Genomic DNA, 21,173 nt, shown 5'->3' with positions numbered 1-21,173 from the left:
CTCAGCTTGTAAACACACAAGAAGCAGTGAACCTGACGTAGCTGTAAAAAGAAAGGACACTTTCCTAAACACGTAGCATAGTAATTTCCTGACAATCATTCTAATTCTAAACCGGCCCTTGAGTTGCACAGTTGGTTAGAGCCTTCGTAACTTTCATGGAGCATTCGTCGTGTGTGCAAACAACGACGACAACTACGAAAATAAGGATTGCTCGACGTGCCTATCTATCGTGGGCACAGTAGGCGAAGACTGTGATCGTCGCTGCAATACTGCGGTAGATACACCACTAGAAGTTCTGGCCGATGACAGGGAGCTGGGAACAAAGTGTGATGCGTTCGTGTGGTGCGTGCCGTCATTGCACAACTCTACCACTTCACCAGCACTGCAGCATATAGGTACTCATCCAGTTCCTGAGGAACACAGACGCCACACAAACACTTGGATTGTTTCCTGCGTCGTAGGGTGAATGTCACGGGATTAAGTATTGAGCACTCCGATCATGAACGTACCTAAAGCAGTGGTCCTGAGGCTCGTTCTGTTGCGCTAACGCAGCTGCGGCACGTACATCACCAGCGACTTGCAGAATAAGCGGATCCGTCGAATATGGGCCGTCATCAAACATGTATATTCGTCACGGGAGCTATTACTAAAGGCATTTGAACAGCGCGATTCGCCACTTCCGCGTTCCGAGTCCGCCATCTCCGTATGTGCCTTCGCCTTCGTCTCCCTGACCTTGCTCATGCAAGGTGCAAGCCGCGGGGACTCCTCTGGCTCGCCGCGTTCTTATTGGTCAGATTCCATGTGACGTTGCTAAAGATTCTCAGCAGGGAGTTCCGCTTGACGCCCGCTTCCGTCGTCTGCTGTAGCGCCGCTTACACACGAATTATGCAAAAAGTATTCCGTCCATCGGAACGGGACTTTCGGAGTCATGGTCAGTGAAGGACGGGGAATCTCATTTCACTGTGGTTTCGGAATCGATCTGTGGTCGATGCGACTGTCCCTTTAACGGACCAGGGGGACGGATCAAGGCGAAACAATTTAATCTTTCATGGCATCACAGACGTTGATGGTGAGAGATGGGATATGAATCCGAGAAGAAAGTTTTAGGCGTCATTGATGAAATGTTTGGGTTAAGAGACACTGTAGAACGTGCACATATAATAGGCTGCTATAGGTTAGCGGGAATCGTCCTATAATTGTCAAGTTCATTCACATCATTTAAGACACGTGATCTTATACTCCAAACTAAACCTAAACCGAACGTTAATGCTGTGTCAGTTGCTCCCGATTTCTCACTGTCTACGCGTATTGCTCAGAAGAAATTAATCGAATACGGGAAGGCTTTGGATACACCTCTGCCTTCAAACATAGCTTCTGTCTTATCTGCTGTACCACAAGGCTCCGTTCTCGGCCCCTTACTTTTTTTGTCTGTATCAACGACCTTCCTAACCTCTTCTCCTCTTCTGTTCGTCTCTACGCCGACGATAGTGTTATCTAACGAAAAGTAATACCACTTCTGACTCTGACTACAGACAGACCTCGACACGCTACTAACATGGTGTTCCACGTGGCACATGGATCTAAACCTCGGAAAGTGTAAGCACATGAGAATATGCCGCAACAACGAACCTTGTCACACATACATGATTAATAACACTGCATTGGAACGTGTTTCTACATATAAGTATCTTGGCATTTACGTATCTTCGAATCTATCCTGGAAACCACACATCGAGTAAACATAGAACCAAAAACTCCACACGCACTCTGGGGAACATCAGCCATAATTACAGCCCATTGGTCCATTAAATCTAAAACTGATGTTATACAGAACCCTCGTGTTTCCGAAACTTGAATATGCTGCTTCTGTGTGGGACCCGGGCAGGGGCGGATTTAAGGGGGGCGGGGGGGGGGGCGTCCGCCCCCCATACGGCCGTGTTCCCTATGTAAAACCCCTATCTCCTGGATGATGCTGCGCCGCAAAGCACGAAATTTCCTTAAGACCGCCCCCCCCCCCTATGATAAACCCTTAAATCCACCCCTGGACCCGGGGCAGGCGACACTCCTTGCTCAAGTGGAAAGTGTACAAATCCGCGCAGCACGGTTCATTCTCAGGTTCAGGACAGCCAGTGCTACCTCCATGAACGCTATAGTCTTAACCTCAATCTCATCTCTCACTTCGACGCCGTGTTACCCATCTTTTGTCTATTTCACTTTTTTTTTTTTTAATCATAACGATATCCTCAGACACTCTTTAATTTTTCTAGTCCATCACGTATCTCTTCACAGCTGGAACATGCAAAGAAGGTTGATATTCTGTTTAGCACCACTAGTAGTGGAATTGTACGGCACATTGTAATTGCATTGTAACGGTAATTGTAATGGCACAAGTAGGAACCACCTTCCCGGCTCTATTTCATCCATTACTGATTATCCTTCATTATTTAAGAATGCTTTTTGTGATCATCTGAACGCCACATAGTGATTTTTCTTCATTGTTTGTTTTGTATCTTCTGTATGCATCCACTTATATTTGAACTTACTGTTACGTACGCCCCCTCCCCTCTCTAATGCTAACAAGGCCTGAGGGTATCATAAAATAAATAAAATGAATCAATAAATCATCGCTCCCGCAGATTACTTGTTCATTATGGGGTACCGCACAGGGTAGCATTTTAGGCCCTCTTCTGTTAAATGCCTACGTGAATGATATTGTAGATTGCTCTCCCTTGCCTATACTTTCATACGCCGATGTACGCTTGTACGCCGATGATAAAAGTATGCTCCTATCCGCCTCTGATATCGACGCACTCAGCGGAGAAGCCAACCATGCATTGTCTGCTCTATTCGAATGGTCAGAGGGCAACGGCCTTGTGATAAACACGCGTAAGACGAAAACTGTCCTCTTCCGTTCAAAAAACAAGCCCGTTAAAGATTTAGACCTCCGTCTGCATGGGTGGTGCCAGCATACCTCAAACTCGCTCGATAAAGGTGCTTAGTGTTACCTTAACCGACGTCATGTCCTGGGTGGGATGAACATATAAATGAAATACTGAGAAAGGCTTCCAGGGGCATAGGAGTACTAAACTAACATCAGGCACTCATTCCCAGCACCCGTCAAATTATTCATATTTAACAGCTTGATTATATGTCACACCTTCTGTATCGCCCACAGTCACTATATAACAGTTTATGTAACATATTACATTATACAGTAAGCTTATATAGTGACTGTAGTATCGCCACCCATAGTATGGGGAGCATAGTATGGGGGAACATTACGTTCCTTTTTGTATACAAAAAGGAACGTAATGTCGCTTTTATCACTGCAGAAGAAGGCGATACGCTTAATCGAGAATGTATCTTTTGATCATCCCACTCATTGGGCTATTTGTGGAATATGGAGTATTTAAAGCTAACATACTTTATCGCCATACCTGCTCGGCAAACATTATATTGTCCAGAGGCGATACGCAGTTTTTAGCACTCTGTGACTTACGAGCACACGTTCCTCATTATCATCATCACGTGTAACTCCCGAGTGGCTTGTCCCCTTGTGTCGTACTAGTTACGGAGAGCAATTACTTCGTGTCACGTGTACCAAGGTTACCAAATGAAATGCAAAGCCCGCAATCTTGATCTGAACACTATTAGACGATTAGAGCATTGAGAGACTTAGTTTTAGATAAGTTATCTATAATTTCTGTATGAATTGGTCATCCCGTTTTAACTCTTTTACTTTGTATATTTGTTCTCTTCGTTCCTTGCGAACAAAGTTGGATGCACTTGTTAATACTCCGTAAAACTTGTTTTCTGTGTATTATTGAGAGTCCGAAGTTGGGGGGGGGGGGGAGGGGGGGGAAGTCGGTACTTGACAAGTCTTGTCTGCGTTCGTGGCTGCTGCGGTGTGAACTTGTCGGTGTATTATTGACGTAAAACGACATAGCTTCTCCCTTTTTCCTTTCTTCTTGCTCTTTTTTTCTTCTTCTTCCTGTATATGCACCATGTTGCTGGACATTGTGAGGGGCCAAGCCTCGTCAAGCGTCTTACTGCTGCTTTTTGCTCGGTCCCCTCGCTCCATGTATATCTATGTATATGCTGCCAAATAAAATTGCATTGAATTGAATCGAATTATTTTAATAGAATTGTGGTGCGCCTATGTATTATCGATCGTGATTACGTCGACATCTATTAAATCCATCTCTCTTTTTTTTCTGCTTTTAGATTCAGGTTCCTAACTTGACAGAGCTATATATGAATTAGCTCTTGCTGTTTAAAAATAAATGGCTTGTCCAAATTGCGAAGGCATCTCGATATTTGGACCGAAACAGATGGGTATCAGGATAGAAATTCGGACCGCACCGAAAACGTCTATATCGTCTCGCTAAAGGGACGGTCTCGTACACCCTGGCCCATCCACAAAGCGTACTATTCGATTCCTCATTGCTGAAAATGTAATACTGTGAATTCGCTCGTCCAGAATCGTCACGGTTATTAAATAAACGAATTAAGTTGATAAGAACAACGCCAGCACATTACGATTTCTGTTGGCAACAGCGATATCCGCTACGATGGCAGACCGCTTATTGGATGAAAAAATCGTCTGCTCTCGCGCCTTTTTGCAGCGGTGAGAGCAGACGACTTCCAAAAGGTGCTCGAGGATCACGGCGACGGCAATAAATTTGCTGCATGTGGTCTGGTCAAACGAAAGACGCGTATTGTAAAATGCGGCCGAACAACAATGTCAATACGTCTCGCATCTTCATTTCGAGCGGGAGTTTACGTGGGTGACTCCACCTAATAAAGGCAGTTGACGCTTATTTACTAACTTGTCTCGTATCGTTCGGTGTTTTGAGCACTTCTGGTTCGTCTTACCTGCGAAAAGAATATTCCGTATGGAAGTGGTGGAAACGTAACCCGGGTGTATAACAACTCTTTCGTAAACGACAATGTGACGAAAGTGGATATAGAAAAGCACCTGTTGGGAGTCACATACTCGAAGCATCTTCAACAAAAAGTCTGATTGTCACACGCGTGCGCGTACTCCGCACGTTTCGTTCACGATGCATATGAGGTGAGAGACGTTCTGCGAGCACGATATGTATGGGATGGCGCCGGACGCAGCTCAAACTAAAAGATGTCGACCGTCACGCAGTCAACTGTTAGCGGCAACGGTGTCCAAAGAACTGGATACGCGCAGTATTGAAATATAGGTATTACTCTGTTGATAATAGCCAAAAGTGATGTGTACAGAAATTGTCGGCACCGTACGAAACGGCAGTCCCGCGTACCTCGGTAGTATTGTGAGAAGGAAGTGCTTGATCCAGCAGGCTACATCAGTTTGTTTTGCATATAGCCTCTCTAAGGTATTATCCCTACCGGAGCAGTATATCGCCAAACTATGCTCAATAATGTTGTCTTGTACCCCTTCAGTAGCTGACAATAACTGATGAGAGTAGCACTCCTTCCTGTGCCAGAATCAACACCTATATTAATGGGTCACAAATATAACAACTCCAATTCGCAGGCTTCACAGCTCTATTTAATTTTTCCCTCCACATTGCTGATGTGAGAAAAGTATTGCATAATATAAATATGTAAGTTATATCCACAAATCAGTGTTGTGATCATTTGATGTTCAACCAGCAAAAGACAAGACAACCTTGTTGACAGGACAGGACGACAGGTTGCTCAGAGGTTGCGGCTTGAACATCATTATGACTACCCGATACCAACAACCCAATTTTAACACAATTGGTTAGTGCTGTGGACGTACAATAAGGGACAATAAAAGATGACTACATAAACACTCAACTTCCGCAACCTTTATATTCACTGATACTATTTGGTGATTTGGTGATTGATACTATTCATTGATACTATTCCATCTCGACTCTTTTATATTCAACGTGTTGGACATTTTAGTGTGCAACCCCTGACACAATCAAAATCTGAGTCAGTATGGGCTCATGAACACACATGTTCCACAAAAAATGTGGAGAACTGTCAGGAACCTGGCATTTGGTGATGCGTCGCATCCCCCTAAGTAACTATTAATGCAGTGACGTACACTGGAAAAACTCTAGCTGATAAAATCAATGATCATTTCATTAATGTGGGAGCAGCCGACGATACTGGCACACGCAGTGTACGTTATAACAATTTGAGCATTATTAGCCCATCACCGGCAAGTTCTGTCTTTTTATCTCCAGTCACAGTTTCTGAAGTTGAAAGCATAGTGCGATCACTAGATAATTCATCTGCTGCTGGCGTCGATAATATCAAGGCGTTGCCTATTAAGTACATAATACCTCTTATCAGTGATAAGCTTTGTTATATCTGTAACTGTGTCTTAGAAACGGGAGTTTTTCCAGACCGATTAAAAATTGCTTTAGTTACCATCATAAGTAAAGGAGGTAATGAAAATGATCTTAACAATTACCGCCCCATTTCTGTCTTACCCTTGTTTTCAAAGGTAATCGAAAGAGTTATCAATGATAGGCTCTCAAAGTACCTCTCGAAGCACCATATCATATCAGACGCCCAGTTCGGATTTCAAAAAGGAAAGTCATCTGAAGCCGCATTAATTTTGGTCAGAGATAAGATTGTGCAAAATATCGAAGATAAGCTGTATACTGTAGGGTTATTCCTAGACTTACAAAAAGCTTTTGATTCTGTTCAGCATGACATCTTGCTTCGAAAATGTTATTTGTACGGAATACGTGGTACGTCACATGACCTAATAAAAAGTTATCTGTCGCAACGCGCTCAGTACGTCAAAGTAGACGGTATCGAATCCAACAGGCGGATAATCAAATATGGTGTACCGCAGGGATCCATTCTTGGTCCACTGTTATTTTTGCTCTATATAAACGATATAGTTAATATTCCAAATACTCCGGATATCGTCCTGTATGCTGATGACACTAGCGTATTTTTCGCTAATAGTAACTTGGCAGAACTTTGCACAACTGTAAATATCTATCTGGAGGACCTCTCCATGTGGTTGTCAGTAAATCGGCTCAGAATGAATACGAATAAGACCAAATTCATGATCTTTAGGCCTATTAACAAAACACTTGACCAAACTTTCTCGCTACGCGTCAACTCTATGCAACTTATGCAAGTTAGTGAGACTAAGCTTTTAGGAGTTTGGTTCCAGGAAAACTTGTCCTGGAACACTCATGTCACCCACTTGGCCCAACAACTTTCAAGATCAATTGGGGCTCTGTGCCGCATTAGAATGTTGTTACCAAGATGGTTGATTAGGGACATTTATTACACACTCATATACTCAAAGCTTTATTACTGCTTATTGATCTGGGGTAACACGACGCGTGAGAATCTACATAAACTGCATGTACTGCAAAGGAGGGCAGTGCGACTCATTACCAATGCCGACTTTTTGACTAGTTCCACAGAACTTTTTGCGAATGCGCGTGTTTTAACTGTACCTCACATGTTCATTCTGAAACTAGGAATTCATATTCACAGGTTGTTAAAAGATGGAAAAACAGACTTTTCTACGAGAATCTCGCCGTATAATATAAGAGAAAGCAGGAAGTGCATTGTACCGATGATTCGAACAAACCACGGTAAACAGGCTTTGCCGTACGTAATAGCACTTTTTATGAATAAGTTTTCAAGTTTTTTGGACCTCCATTGTACACAGACCCAGTTCAAGCGTGTACTCCGATCATATTTAGAATCTGACATCAATATCAGTCTATTATGACATAAGATTAACCCGTCGCACGTTGTCATGTGTACTTGTTATGTTTTGTCTTGACTTGTAGTTAAAATAACCAGAAATTTTATGTTGAATACAATCCTAGTAATTATATAATCACCGACTGCATGTTATGCATGTTATTCATGTTATTTCTGTTATTGTTATTGTTTCCTGGTCCAGGTACCTCGTCAGGCTTTATGCCTTTTGTACCTGGCCCACATTTCTGCGGAAATGAAAATGAAATAAATAAAAAAAATAAAAAACACACCGATGTAGCATGAGCAAAAATAGGACAGACGACATGTAAGCATGTTGCAAACCGCTGTTCCATCTTACAAATTTGTCATGCACGTCTAGGTATTTTTGATATTTTGAAAGTTTTTAAACACTTCCACATCTTTTATATTCAACGTGTTGGACATCTTAGTGTGCAACCCCTGACACAATCAGAATCTGAGCCAGTGTGGGCTCATGAACACAGCGGTGTAGCATGAGCAAAAATAAGACTGACGACATGTAAACATGTTGCAAACCGCTGTTCCATCTTACAAATTTGTCATGGACATCTAGGTATTTTTGATATTTTTGAAAGTTTTAAACATTTCCACCTCTTTTATATTCAACGTGCTGGACATCTTAGTGTGCAACCCCTGACACAATCAAAATCTGAGCCAGTATGGGCTCATGAACACACCACCATAACATTAGCAAAAATACGGCTGTTGCATCTTGCACATTCGTAATGCACGTCTAGGTATTTTTGATATGAAATATTATAATCATCAATGATGATAAGGGCTTATTCGATGCAAAAGCATGGTCTTTGATGCAGATATGTTGGATGGTCCTGAAAAGGGCTTTTTTTTTTTTCATAGGCCAGGGGTAATTGAAGACGTTGACGTAGATCAGCTTATCCTTGATTTTGTCATTTGCTCCAGGTGTAATGACATGAATGGAAAGCCTTCACTTATCACGTTGATAACCTCCTGCCGCTTGAGGGAATGGATAGAGAGAGCAGCTTTCTTCAGCAGTCTATCCAAGTTCTCATACATGACGAAATGCCCAAATCTGAAATTTTGCATAACGTACCATGAAACACACATTTTTATATGCAAATAAAAAGCTACGCAACAAAAAGAAACCTTACAACACCTTTCAGGAGAATACAACACCATGTGTACGTGACGGATCGAAACAGGTTCCGGATTGTGCGCATAACACATGCTGGTATTGGCGAGCAGTGGCTACACACACACCTGCAATGTTTGTACAATTTAGAATGGTGTCACGATCAGGCGGAACATATATACGCAAAAAAGTGCGCTTTTATGGATGAGTCTTACCCGTCAATCGACTCCGGATCATCCACTACTTTCACTGGCTAACCACGTTGTTGTGGCAAAGCTCAGTAGCTATCGGCGGCCCCGGTTCTTCAATCGATCGGCGCCGATGAACTCATCTTCACCGCTTAGTGACAGGGACCCGTCACTATCGCTAAATTTGCTATCAGACATTACGCCGTCGCGCGTGACAACTTCCAAGCGCAAAGCGCATACACCCCCGACTGTATTGTGCATTGCGCTTCGGTCGCCCAATGGGCGACCTGCCACCATAAATACCATAACCACGTCAAATGTGGAGTTGCATGAGAGGGAGTTGAATCCAGCTGCGACTTCCGTCGTCTGCTGTCACGGCATATTCCTTCAAATTTCTCGAAAACCACCTCGTTGTTCTGGTTGAAACTTCGCGACTGTGTTTCTGTAGCACTCTTGAATATAATTTCAGCTAAGTTTCGGAATCACTCGGTCTGTATGAGACGGTCCCTTTAATAACTCCGCAACATCGGAGTGGGCTGTCATTCTATAGCCCGTACATATATTACAGGCGCAATGCAATACCGGGCATTTTATTAAATGACTAAGCGATTCCAGGAATTTCGAGAAATACCAGTTTCGGTCAGGCATTAGCAAAATGCAAATAAATAAAGAAAAGCGGAACGGAGCAGAGCACAGCAGAGGAACGGATCACATAGACTTGGCTTTCCAACGAAACAAAAGAAACGGAAGTCTATAAGAAAGAATGAGAGGGAACATATAGAAAAATTACGATGTGCATGTATCGGAGCTTACCTCGTCATAGCGTCATCATCACATCGTGTACGTGTGTGTGCTGAACTTTTACTAGATCAATATAACAGGAGTAGACAGCAGAGCGCCGAACCGAACCGAACCGAAACCGAAAACCGGAATTAACCGTTATTTTTAGCTGGAATTGAACCGGAACTGAACCGTAATTACTAGCGCCATCTTGGAGCTGAACCGGTTCGGGATACCTGTTCGGTTATTTGCCATATGAAGATGCTACATAAAAAATATACGTTCCACTTCCAGATGACGTGTTACCGACATAATCTAGGCATGTCGTTTTATTTCCTCTTTTTAATTTAAATCATATCCTGGGGAGGGAGGGGGAGGGGGACGTCGGGGTTAGAGCGGTCTGCCTGCCAAGACTGGCGGCACATTGCTCGGATCGGATGAAAGGGGGTCCGGTAAAGGTAAACCGGTTCCGAACCGGTTTACAGCCTCTGAACCGGTCGATCGAACCGATATATGTGAACTCCGGAGCTGAACCGGAGCCGAACAAACCGGAAAACGTTTTTGGTTCGACGCTCTGGTATAGACAGGTTAGCTGGCGTTGACTTGACGACCTTAAAGTGGGACTCCGCAACACGATCACCTCAAAGGTTGGGGTATATCCTTAACCTTTGGGATCTCAGGAACATCTCTACGAAAAATCTCCTTTCAAAACTGCGCAGATTTTGTTCAACCGAATTTATTCCGACACGAGCACTTCGCCTCTGTGAAGCGAAAGGGTACAGAAAGCAACACACTGCATGCAGCCATCATCCGGCATCCGACAAGGGGGGGGGGGGTATGTTTATTAAAGATAAAGAAAGGGGGAAAGGTCAGACAGGCCAAGGCCGACTTGCTATTCCCAAAAGAGAAAAAAGAAAAAAAGAAAGAGAAAAAAGAAGCAGAAAAGGAAAAGAGAAAGTGGCAGGGGACGATGGGGTGGCTCAAAGGCTCTCAAGGTGGGGTGGCTGATGGGGTGGCTCAAGGCTCAAAGGCTGCTGAGCAGCCCAGTGTCCTTCAGTTAACACAGGAGGGCTCGGGTGACTGCCCACTGTCTGGAGTGCGGGACAGGTCCCAGCAGCGTCGCCAGGGAAAGTTCCCTGTGGCCTAGGGAAATGAGATTTGTGGCGAGGACGGCTCGGGGGCCGGCGTACCGCTTGCAGTGCAACAATAGATGACGTATGTCGGCGACGGCAGCACAGCAGGGACACATCGGGGACGTCCGTCTATCCATCTTAGAGAGGTGCAGCGGGGTCAGGGCAACATCGAGGCGTAGGCGATGGAGGATCGACTCCCACTGTCGCGACAGCCGCTGGGAGAGGGTGAGTTCCATCCTCGGGTCGATGGAGGTTTGAGCTAAACGCGAGGGTGCTGCCAGACGTCTGGCGGATCTGTGTCAGGCAGGCCGATGGAGTGACAGGAATGGTGGTGGTCATTGTGGTGGCAGCTGCCCCGTGCGCGCCTCTCGCCGCAGCGTCAGCGCGGGTATTTCCCACACTTTGGTTAAGGGATGTATCTACTTAAGATAGCAATAGCTCTAGCTCGTTCCCTTGAAAGGTAATTCATACGATCATCCCATGATAACATTTCTGAAGTAGACTTCCAGTATTTCTTCTTTTTTTTTCAGTTTGGATTGACGAGCCAGACAATTGTAATGAGTAATGAGATTCCAACATGATTCAAGCCGGGTCAGTAAATTAACAGGACCGAATTTCGGCTAACTAAAGTGCGGCCTAAAAGCGCTTTCCAACTATAGAAATTGACTGACAACATTCAGATGTCAAATTCAGCGGCGAAACTATATCGTCGCGTTCTAGATAGCCTCGGCATATCAGTCAGATCAGTTTTAGGACGTTCCAATGAACAAACTATTTAGAATGATGGAATGAAGTTTTATTTGGAAGCGGCCACTGCTCTCATAGCTCGGAAGGAAATTTTAGGATTGACCAAAAACTACGTTTACGACAACAACGTCATGGTATCTGGTGACAAATGGAGCGAGCGCATGGAAGACGATGGAGTTCCGCCGAATCGAGTGGTGGCTCGAGAGGCATTCCTTCTTCCCGCATGAAATGACAGGATTCCGCCAGCACAGGTCTTCCATGGACTCTGTTCTTCACTTCATTACGGCGGTGGAAGAAGTAAAGGCGCGTAAAAGACAGTGGTGGCTGCGTTCCTTGATGTCAAACGCGCTTACGCCACCCTGAGCCACGTCTCCGTTCTGCATCCCCTCACCCAAGCCGGCCTACCCTCTAGAGCTCTCTCGATCGGTGAAAAAAATTGCTGCACATCGTATTTGGTGCATAACATCCATAGTATACCTGCCATCGACTTTGTTTCTTTCTCGTTTGACGAATAATGCCTCAAATAAGCGAGCAATCAGACCGAAACAAGAAGGTCGAGAGGAGTCTCAGAAGCTTTCCCTTCCGAAGGCCAACGCGTTACGTCTCCGTGCACGGAGCGGATATACCACGCCGGTCGTAGCCGCTGTGTTTCATTCCCGGAACAAAACAATGGACGAAGATTGGGGATCAGATGACTCAGACACAGACGGAAAGAAACAACGGCCATCTGTTTCCCTGAGAGCCAGAAAACAGCGCAGGAATATGGTAGGACTAATGCACGGTGACGTCGGCCGAGCAGAGAAAGGAAGTAGTAGTGCTTCCATCGACGTTCGGCGGGAGCCAGACTTTTTCAAATTTAAAAAGTCGTTTTTATAATTCCACCTTCGTTTTCAAGTGAGATATTTCACAACTGTGTTCAGTTCGTGTAAACGATTATGGGAATACCGCAAGCTTGAAATCCGTTTGGTTCCGAAGTCTCCCTTTAAGGACTATTTGTTGCCACCCGTCAAGGGGATACGGGGCATGTATATGACCCATGGAGCCCCACAGGGGAGCGTGTTGAGTCTAATTCTGTTTAACGTGGCCATAGCGTGTCTTCGGGGCTGCATTGGAAAGAAACTCTCAATTTCGATCTACGTGGATGACATCTGCATTTGGACCAGCGGCAAATCCCGTCCAGCCATCCAGCGGCGCCTGCAACACACTTTGAACACTATTGACCACTACCTCGCAACGGCCGGCATGAATATCTCGACTGAAAAGTCCGTGGTACTCCCGTTTAAGAGAAGGAACATGCATCCCTTCCCTCTTTCAGTTTCTGGTGTACAGCTGAGCAGTGCATATTTTCATCGTTTCCTCGGTGTCACGGTAGACGCCAGGCTGTCTTGGGTGAAGCACATAGCGAGCTTGGAAGCCGAGGTACACCGGTGGATTTCGGAGATCAGGAATCTGGAAGGCATGAAGTGGGGCAGTGCCATGGCGTTGCTTTTGGCCGTCCACCGAGCTTTAGTTCGCGGGTCACTTGCGTACAGCTTGCCTGTGTTGAATGGCTTTCCACCTTCTTCAGACCATAAGCTCCAGTGCCTCCTGGCGCGCAGTCCCGAGTGTGCTTGGGAGTCCCTCGGGCGGCAGAGACCCGTATGGTCATTTCTGAGGCTAAGGAAGCCCCGCTTGAAGTGCTTCGCCACGGGGAGACGTGTCGGCAGCAGAGCAGGCAAGTTTGCGCCCAGGGTAGGTGTTGTGTATTGGTCTGGGTTGCCAGCCCAAGCAAGGCAATATGAGACGGAAGAAACGTGAGGATTGCCGTTTCCTGTCTTTGAACTCTGACTGGACTTTGCGCCGGCACTTACCGGCGACTTGGAGTCAGTCGGTTCGAGCGTCTCGAACGGAGACGTTCTTTGTCATAGCATGAGCGTTGTAACGAACCCAACCGAACATTAAATTAGGGTAAATCTAAAGCGCCCCCCCCCTCTCCCAATGCTATCAGAAGCCCTATAAACAAAGAAATGAAACGCTTATTTGCGCTGTCGAGATCGTAAATTCAAATTTTCTTCGTTCCTGCTTTATCTTGTCCAACCAACCTGCTATAGGGCCTGCCGCTCGGCGCCCTCTCAGGCGAGGGCTCCCGGATCGGCTGTCCCTCTCGCGTCCCCGTCGCTACGGCTCTAGTCGGCAGTACCTCCGCCTTCTAGCTCACCATCGGCGGCATCCGCTAGTTATGAAGCTCCGGAGACGCAAGCACAACAGCGTACATCTATGTGTCTCTCAGCTGAAGACTATAGCATACCTGACTTTGTGGTCACACCCACAGCTCCCAGCACTCCTCTTTGGACTTTTCCGACACCTTGCATCTCCCTCTCGGTGCCTGGGCTAACAGGGAAGAAAGGCAACGTTGCTGCATGCGTGACGAAGCAGCTCACTCTCGATATGATGAGCTCGTGTTATGAGACTTCCACCGCAGTTTTCACGGACGGCTGAACCACGAGGGGAAGTTCGTCGTCTGCCTTTGTCATTCCCTCCGAGTCAACTTCAGATAGCCATCATCTCTCACATAAAACATCTTCAACATGCGCTGAGCTTTATGCCATTCTTTTCGCCCTGCGGAAACTTACCGACAGCCCCGTTCGCTCCTGAGTCGTTTTTACAGATTCCGGATCTGCGCTGCAGTGTGTGGCAACTATGGGACTTCGCGGCTTCCTCAGTCCTGTGGTCATTGAAATCCTGCAAGTATACAAGAAAGCAAGCGCACAGGGCCAGTCTATCATCTTCCAGTGGATCCCGGGTCATGTGGGCATCAGCGGAAACGAGGACGCACATCGAACAGCCGCAGCAGCGCACCAGTACACCCGGCGTGTCCCCATCATCTTGTCTCGGGGGGATCGCCGAGGCCTCGTCTCAAGCCTCATTGACCCCAAGATGCAGTCTCAATGGCAACGTGACATCACCACCCACTCTCTGCTTTACTCCGTTGACCTCGCTGTCCCTCACTCTCTCTCGCCGAATGCCGCATTCTTTTACCGCCGGCTTTCAAACGCCTCCTCGGTGTCGGCGCGTCTATACTCTGTTCCACGCATGGTGTGCGCGGTGACCTCCATCGCGGGCAGTACGATCGCGAGCGCGCCCTCATGGAAACTGCTTTCCAGCGCGTCGATCAACGCCAGTACGACTTAGCCAAAATTTTCGAGGCATGGCCGGACCCTCACGTCTGATGCAAGGCCTACGAGCTGTTGCAGAGTTCCTCTCCAGCGCTGGACTAATGGACGAATTCGAATAAGACACCTCTCCATCATCATCGCTTTCTCATCCCTTACACAAACGCAATGGGGCAGTGTACCGCCATAACGGCGGAGAATGACCCAGCACATAATTATCCCATTTATATGTGTGTGTGTGTAGGGTGACAAATAAATAAGAACTGGAAGGATATAAGTCATGCAGGGAATTTCTTGAGTCAGCCTTTCGCTTGAAATTAATAATGAAGACAAGGAAACGAGATTTTTATGCACTATGCACTCTGCAAACATCATCTCTAAAATTAAGTTGTTCGTAATTTTTCTTGGTGACAGCGTGTCTCAATCCTTGCTTACAAAGACCCTCCCTGTGAGTAGATTCGATGCTACGCTACATATCTTCATCTGTAGGCGGTTCAGTCTCGGCCCTTGTATACATGAGTACAACCTGCCTGCTGCACGGTAGGTTCACAAAATGAAGCACCTCAAGCCATACGTATTCATAAAAGCTGTCTATAGAGTGCTGCATGGCATCCAATAAGAGAAGGACATTGTAGCAAAGCACTGAAAGAACGCCGGTGGGGCCTTGTATGGATTGTGGCGATTGCACTTCGGTCGTACGACTTCACCGTCAGAAGAAAGATTACAAGAAAGCACAAGAAAACAAGTCCATAAAGTGGTACTCTGAAGAAATTCCATCAAGTACATAGGATGAGTTGGGCATTGCCGTTGCAGCCAGCATTGTAGATTGGTATGTTTAGATAATGTGCGTATCAATTTTATTGTTCTGCGTGTACAATTCTAACAGGAAGTCAAGCCGCCCCATTTTTCCTATCTACAAAGCTAATATCGGGTTAGACTTTTTCGTGCCGTACTTAGACCACAATTTGTTACCTGTCAAGTTTGTCGTGTAGCTCACAATTCTGTACTCCCCATTGACAGCTGGAGCACTGTAAGGCAAGGCACAAACACAACCTGCAGCGACAGACATTTGGCCGGGCACCCATTTGCCTTTCACATTGTAGTGTACCCTTATAGGGTACTGCAGTTCGGTACAGTGAAAAGTACCAGTAGTGGAGCAAGATGAGCCTGGACAACGGCATCGGGCAACAACCAGATCCTTTGGATATCTCAGTGGGTCTGAGTGCACGACGTAGTCAAAGGGACAAAGGGTACGGTTCCTTAATAACACCGTGTTGGACATAGGCGAGCAATCGACTAGCGTGTCATCGTTGTTAGCGCCAAAGAGCGCGTTGAATATTGACGATAGCTGTGACTGTGCTGGCCAGAAGACAACGGATGTTACAATTAGAATGCACGGGATTCTGTACGAGGTCATATCTTCCAAGTGGAAAGATCCTTTGGCTGAGTTCAGCGGACTTGATGGGATAGTGAGAAGCAGGTCATAGGTAGTTCCTATAACGAGACAACGGCAAACAACGAATGAAATGTGAAGCCTTCAGTAAAATCTCTTCGATCTACCCTGCACTCTTAAAATAGAACTTCACCGCACAACATGCTCCTAATCAACCATCAAGGCATACGTCTTTTTGCGACACCTGTATTGTTATGGTAATTGTCACAAAACGACCAGCGCACAAATCAGGGATGGTAGGGGTATCATTAGGTGCAGTGGTTAGCCTTCAACGTGCTATGTGGTGAAATTGTGTTTTAAGAGTGCACAACAGTAGTAATGGAACAACCCAAGATTTACACAGAAAATCCACGGCAAGTATTGCACATTTTACTTTAAATTATTTTAAAATTACTTTAAATTTTTTTTAAAAAATTTAAATTTAAAAAATTTTTAAATTTGGCCAAATCTGACTCAGTGCAATACTTGTCGTGGATTTTCTATGTAAAACTCGGGTTGTAGGAAATAAAAAACTAGATAGAAAGGAAGCAGACAGTAGGAAATGATTTATTTGAAAATCAACGACGCCATCTTGAAGAAATCACGCCGGGGCGACTGGAGCACGACGGTTGCAGAGGCAGGTGGCACGCTAGTTCCAAGGCATCACACCAGATGGCGCCAGCATCGTAGCTCTATACGAGAAACACAGAGAACAAGAAAGTACTAGCGACACGTAAAAATGGCAACACTGCTCGACAAGTCTAAGCATGCCAGAGCGGGGGGAAAAGGCCTAACCGCTACTGCTAAACAGCACGGAGAAAACACTACACATTGGGGGAAAAGGCTTAAGGCAATCGACTAGGTCTAACCACAGCGTCACAACACTTCGCGGCTAACACAAGGCGGGAACCACACGATGGCAAACGTGCGTCAACAGGCTTGGACACCGCTAAACAAGTCTAAATATGCGAGAAAAGGCTTAACACGAGCACGGTAAAACAACGCGCAAACATCGGTAAATCACTCACCTTTTTCCCCGCTGCGACGGAGCGTCCGCTCTCGTCGACAGCCAGGGATCAAGTGACGACGGAGCGAACGACCGCACGTCTTCTCCCAACGAGAGCCAGAGGTGGACTGACGTAAGCGCCACTCTACGGGTGCTACGCATGCGCGCGCTCGTAGCGCCCTCTGCGCGCTCCTACCGCCACCTGCGAGAGGCTAAGAGAGAAGAGCATTCCTGCGCCCCCTGCTGGCCGTTCTCATTGGTCCAGACATCATCCTATTGTCTCAGGGCTACACTGTTTTTTTTCCACTAATGCTCCTCTAGACAAGGTCAATCTGCAGTGAAGCCACGGTATGACGTCCTCATGCACCTGCGTGGCTCAAGGACGCGTGCGCTCTAGACAGGGGACCTATTATTTATTGAATCACTATCCCAAGGTTATTTCCTTTATTATTCTATAACGATTGCATAGGAAACTATTGCAGAAGAGCACCATGCATGAAAGCTGATCGTAGGAATTCCAAAGTCTTACTAAATGAGACTTGCAAAAGAACAAAATATCCCAACATGTAAACCCATCAACGGCTAATAAGAGGACTAGGCACTCAACAAATCAACGCGCGCAGAACTCAGGGCAGCACTATCGTCAAGACGACAATGTTCCTTGTCAAAAAAGACAAAATACAAAGCGTTAACAAAGGAAACCATGCATATCGGGGCATGTCAGGACACGTCAGGACAAATTCGCACGACTGTTGGGCAACAGAGGAAAACGAACACTTGAACAGAGTGAAAAGACGCTCACTATCATCGGACACGTACACTACATTCCTCATTGTAAATCCGCTCGTCACAAAATCCACCTGCATCGTCGAACACCATTCACCAGTGACGAACCACACATCCGCACCCCATCAGAGGCAGACAGAACCCCACCTAAGCTACGCTCTTCTACTGACGATCAACGCAATTGCCAGGATCATAATTACCGTGTCTACATCCGCCAGTGTCCAAGAGAGAAGTGAATCCTTGCGTCCCCTGCAGGCCAGTCTCATTGGTCCAGACATCATCCTATTGTCTCAGGGCTACACAGTTTTTTTTCCACTAATGCTCCTCTAGACAAGGTCAACCTGAAACAATAGTCTCTCGGTATGCGGTCATCATGCAGGTGCGTGGCTCAAGGACGCGTACGCTCTAGACAGGGCACCTGTTATTTATTGAATCACTATCCCTAGATTATTTCCTTTATTCTACTATAATGATTGCGTAGGGAACTATTGCAGAAAAACACCATAGACAAGAGGAGATTGTAGCATTTCATTCCCAAAGTCTTACTGTACAGGAAAAAAAAAAAGGTTCAGCAAGACATAAAGTCACACACCTGTCCCCCTCGCGGTTACTCTCTGAACTAAATGAATCGCAAAATTATTAAGAATTGCTCTACTCCCATTCAAGGCAGCACTATCGTCAAGAATATGCCTTGTACAAAAGGAAAAAAAACTACATGCAGAAGGAAAGCATGTCAGAACAAGCCCAGGCATGTCAGCACATGTTTGTCAGACAAGGGGGGAAAAAGCGAAAAGAAACAAAGAAGGAAACCAGCATCAAACTATTTCTTCTTATTCAAAAACAGTGCTCATCATAAATCTGCCCAGGACAATACACACTATTTTTCTATTGCCACACTTTTTTCCAGTAACGGTCAATGCATTGCTACAGACTGCGTGACGTCATCACATCCTGTCTGAAGAAGAAGACACCGGCAAAGACTCCTATTATTTATTGAATCGCAAGATTATTTCCTTTGTCCTACTCTTAATGACATTGATTCTCTCATTAAAATTCAACAAAAAGCACCCCGCATATTAACGATTTTCACCCCAAAGGCTCATCATGGTCATTAGAATTACAGTAAACTGCCACTGCTCTTTTAAAATAATAAGTGAGACCACTCAACATCACCTCCAGGCTTATGTAATACATGACCCTTTCTATGCTCATACATTCGTTGTCTGAGGCTACACCTGCGAGCAAAAAAGGCGCGGAAGCCGGGTGGGCAAAGTTCCATTCGCGCATTGCGAGCAAAAAGGCGCGAAAGCACAAGACAGAACGCCTTTACGGGAACACGATGGCATTCCTATACTATATTAATGATTATTGCATTGCAGTTTAGAAAAACTACAACTAAACTATAATTTTAGGAGCCCAACTTTCTATGGAAACTATAATTGCCCTATTACTTGGATCGCTACTAATGAAGCGCTCCAATTTTTTCTCTCTTCCCATTTCAGCCTTGTCATGCAGGGAAGCAGACTCATATCCAAAATAATTAATTTACACTGAGGGTGCCGTGCTTCAGGAATTCCTATCCTGCGCTCAGATGCAAGCATTTCTTCACGGATACCTTTAACAGCTGACTTCCTCAACATATCGAACACCCAACAAAATCAAACAAACAATCAGAGAAACCCTCTTCTCAGCTGCACCATGCGACTTTCTTCTGCGTAAAATCGGTGATTTGAAGAAGAGAGCAGCGAAAAATTGCGCGCGCTTGTGCTCGACCTGAAGCATATGCCAATAAACCAAGAAAAAGGCACTCATGTCTGGTATCTGATAGTGCCACATACACAGACGCATTGTCGCAAAGAAAGCACAGGACACGGATACACAAATTTCCTTAGGTGAGCAGGGAAAAGGCTTAAGACCACAGGTCACGACACATCGCCACGCGGCTAGCACAACATGACACCAACAAGATACTAGCAGCGGGAAGAACTGCTACACTGCTAAACAAGTCCAGACATGCCACGATGGCGTCACAAATCAGGAAGAAAAAAAAAGCAAAAAGAAAAAAAAGCACACGCACGCACGCACGCACAGAGGACAACGCATTAAACACACGGAGCGCTCAGGAATAATCGTAGCGTCACCGCACATCGCTACGAAGCTAAACGTCTAACACAAGACGACACCAACAAGATATTAGCGAAGGGTAAAAATTGCAACACTACCGAACAAGTCCAGACATGCGACATCGCATACAAAACACTGCTCATCGGGGAAAAGGCCTAAGCCTGCGGCGGATCATCATAGAGCGTACACAACTTCATTTTTTCTATTTTGCGTAAACTAAACGCGGTCTGCTTGGAAAACGACGTACAAATTTTCTTAAGGAGCAGAGAAATATTTCTACTCCGTGCTCAGATACCAGCATTTCTGCTCAAAAACCTGCAAAATTAAACACTGCTTACTTCGTCAAGATATCGAACAAAATCAAACAAACAACTCCACTTCCACTGGTAGAACACTATTCAGCTTTTACGCAGGAGGCTTTCTTCTACATAAAAAGTAGAGAAAATAAGAAAAGAGCAGCGAAATATTACACGCACATTTGCTTGACTTAAAAAACCTGAAGCATATGCCAATAAACCAAGAAAAAGACACTCATGTCTGGTATCTGATAGTGCCACATACACAGACGCATTGCCCTTGCGTAAAGAAAGCACAGGACAGGGATACACAAATTTCCTTAGGTGAGCAGGGAAAAGGCTGAAGACCTCAGGTCACCACACATCGCCACGCGGCTAGCACAACATGACAGCAACAAGATACTAGCAGCGGGAAGAACTGCAACACTGCTAAACAAGTCCAGACATGCCACGATGACGTCACAAATCAGGAGAAAAAAAAAGCACACGCATGCACGCACAGAGGACAACGCATTAAACACACGGAGCGCTCAGGAATAATCGTAGCGTTACCGCACATCGCTACGAAGCTCAACGTCTAACACAAGACGACGACAACAACAAGATATTAACGAAGGGTAAAAATTGCAACACTGAACAAGTCCAGACATGCGACATCGCATACAAAAC

At 45.6% G+C, this 21,173-nt stretch overlaps 2 long non-coding RNA genes across 3 annotated transcripts in view; both read right to left on the bottom strand.

The window, feature by feature from the left end:
* The window catches only part of LOC135399318 (uncharacterized), a 123,350-nt gene that overhangs the window by 77,176 nt on the left and 25,001 nt on the right, over positions 1-21,173 (bottom strand). Inside the window, exon 3 of one of the 2 annotated variants that reach the window (XR_010424240.1) lies at positions 15,711-16,354. The exons of the other annotated variant lie outside the window; for it this stretch is intronic. This is a non-coding gene — a long non-coding RNA (uncharacterized LOC135399318). Of the gene's footprint in view, positions 1-15,710; positions 16,355-21,173 lie in introns of those variants that run through there. 2 annotated transcript variants of the gene reach the window in all.
* On the bottom strand, positions 16,842-18,121 carry LOC135399317 (uncharacterized). Its single transcript, XR_010424238.1, has 2 exons — positions 17,321-18,121; positions 16,842-16,984 (listed from the first exon to the last, which is right to left on the bottom strand). It is a non-coding gene; the product is annotated as an uncharacterized LOC135399317 (long non-coding RNA).

Source organism: Ornithodoros turicata, chromosome 6, assembly GCF_037126465.1.
Source record: "Ornithodoros turicata isolate Travis chromosome 6, ASM3712646v1, whole genome shotgun sequence".
NCBI classification, from domain to species: Eukaryota; Metazoa; Arthropoda; class Arachnida; order Ixodida; family Argasidae; genus Ornithodoros; species Ornithodoros turicata.
Note: the sequence above shows the minus strand (reverse complement) of the source record. Positions and strands in the feature narration are given on the sequence as shown.